The 2726-nt window shown below is 39.1% G+C and overlaps 1 long non-coding RNA gene across 1 annotated transcript; it reads left to right on the top strand.

The window, feature by feature from the left end:
• The first annotated feature begins 1170 nt into the window (after positions 1-1170).
• Positions 1171-2726, top strand: LOC108449323. The gene is made up of 3 exons (XR_001865480.1): positions 1171-1389; positions 2227-2288; positions 2650-2726. It is a non-coding gene; the product is annotated as an uncharacterized LOC108449323 (long non-coding RNA).

The following is a 2726-nucleotide window of genomic DNA, read 5'->3' as shown; positions in this document are numbered from 1 at the left end:
TAAAAATTTGTATATTTCTATCCCAACCTGTTTGACAGGTACATGCACCTGAATAGGGCGAAAGTACAGGAGGGATTCAAAAGACAGGAAATGGATATTAAATATATTTCCATGCTCTGTGTAACTGGATCTGTACCACTTTTTTTTTTTTTTTTTTTTTTTTTTTGGAGGGAAAAAAAGGTAAAGAAAAAAGAACCAACAGAAAACACCAAGTAAACCGAAAACAAGCCTTCCCAGTTTTCCTGAACAGTGATAAAAGCAATGAGATCAACAGTGGGGTTTCTGAGAAGCAATCTGGCATTTCAAAAGAATCCCTCCCTTGTTCTCCACAGGACATTGGTCTTCTTGCACAGCAGAATATAGAAGGATACACATTTTTTGGGCTGAGAAGCTTCCAGGTTTTTCCAGAACCACAGACTGCTTCATTTCTATGTAAAACTCATTGGGGTAATTGAACCCAAACTAGTTTCTTTTACAATGCCTCAAGGAAAAGAAATGAACATAGCACCAACCACTTTATCCCTGATATGATTCCAGTCATGTTCCCTTCACTGGTTTTTGGTTCTCCCACTACCCACAACACTCACTATAATCTTCAAACCATGCCGTGCAAATCCAGGCTCCATGCTTAGGTCACCAGTGATAATGCAATCTGATCCAAAGCAGTCCTGCCTCAGACAGCCCTTTTTTGCTCTTCGCTCTTCTCTGAACTCTTTCCTCTTTTCCTCTTTGGCCCGTGCTCAGTTCAGGAAGTGCAGCACACTGCCAGTCTCACTGACAAGTACAGGAGGAGGTTTGGAGAGGCACCTGGCAAACATTGACTGGTATATCCACAGCCTGGCTGGAAAGAGGAAGAGAAAAGCAATGCTCAAGGAAATTAACTCAGTCTGCCCAGCTACGTAAGTGCCTGTTGCCCAGGGTATGCTCCTCTACATGAATCACATTCTGTTCTGTCTTTTTTGCTGCTAGAACTGATTAAAATTCCTTTCCAACTCTTCTTCACTCTTTCAAATCAAAGTCATCTCATAATAACCTCAGCAAATGCTACCACCACACTGCAGCTATTTTTTCTTCAGACAAAGCTATTTGCCCATTTCATTCCAAGTAGTTTCACAGTAATGGAAACGCCATTCAGAGATGAATAACTTAATCCTTTCTCTTAACAGCCTTCCCTATCTCTTCCATTTGATTTGGTGTCTTTGCCAGCTCAGTATATGTTTAACAGATATTTCTTGGTGTAAAGACCTTATTTGCTAAAATATTTGTACAGTAGTTAGGCAAAATTATGGTTTTTCAGCTGCTTTCATTTCAAGGATAATGCTGCGGACAAGAAGATAATTTAAGTCATTACAGCCTGTCAACCAAGATCTGTTCACTTTGACTTTTCAGGTAATTACACTTTTTTAATATTTATAATGTAAAGTATATAGAGAAATAAATGTAATTAACAGCATAGAGCAATTGCTGATTTTCTAAGCTCTAAAGCAATGAATATAGAGGACAAGAATGAGATAGTTTATTTTAAGAAAGACTATCCAATATAATTGTTTAAAATATGAGTATATTGCAATTTACTGGACAGCCTAATCTAATTCACATTAAGCATTTATAAAAAGGCATTACTGTTTTGGAATTTAATCCTTCTGAAAAAGGACAGACTGGTATGATACTTGAATCAGTCACATACGTGTCCATCTTGTGTGCACACTGTAGAATTTAGAAATCTAATTCAAGGAGAGATCTGCTCCACTTGGTGTTAGACTTCTAACACAACTCCATTCAACACAAGTAGGCACACAACAATCAGCAGCTTGTTCCAGAAACTCCTAGGAGGACAGTTGGCTTTGTCTTACCTTCCCATGCAAATGTTACAAGAAATAACTATAGTATATGCCACGTGTTTATCTGAACACCAGAAATATACGTACATGTATGTTAGCTTAAGAGGAATGTTTAAGGTGTCTTTGTGGATAATTTCATTCTTGTGATCTCCCTGTCTTAAGGGCATCACAGTTATCAGGTGATACCAAGGTAATTAATTCCACAGATTAACATTTCTCTGCCTATTCCTTGGTCAGGCCAGCTAATTCATATCCCCTATCCTTTTTCCTTCTGGAACCTGCAGAAACTGTTGCTTTTGAACATTGGACTGTCTGGAATGACAACTTCACTCAATCCAATGGCCACATTTTTCCTGCTGTTCACAACTTTTCTTTTAAATTGCAGGTACTTCTAGCCTCGTTTTTATGGATTAAGGGTAGCAACCAGGATCCCAAAAAAATACCAAGGTTTGGTTTGATTTGCCTTCGTTGCTTCAATCTATATCTGCAATTCCCTGCTCACACAGACATTTGTTGTTTTCTTTGTTTTTGGTTTTTTTTATTATGGAGCCATTTTTCGTTTTCAACTTCAATTTGTACAAATGTCACAGATGCTAAACCATACTTCACTGTCCCCAGCCTGTAATTTAGCAGAGTTAAGAAGGGATCATAGGCTGAACCTACATACTCCTTTAGTAGGCAGCCAAGTATTTTGATGTCCTTTTCCACCAAACTATTATGTATGAACTCATAGACTTTACATGCTACACCACTACTTCACTGCAACCTCATAGACTCCTGAGTGGTGCATTCTCTGATACTACTGTAGGTCTTTCCAGTGAGCCCCGTGAACGCCCAACCGAGAGGGGCAGCATGTGGGCGGCGGCTGGTGGGGTTGGACCAGAG

The sequence above is a fragment of the Corvus brachyrhynchos genome, unplaced genomic scaffold (genome assembly GCF_000691975.1).
Source record: "Corvus brachyrhynchos isolate BGI_N302 unplaced genomic scaffold, ASM69197v1 scaffold249, whole genome shotgun sequence".
Lineage (NCBI taxonomy): Eukaryota > Metazoa > Chordata > Aves > Passeriformes > Corvidae > Corvus > Corvus brachyrhynchos.
This window is presented reverse-complemented; position numbering and strand designations above follow the sequence as displayed.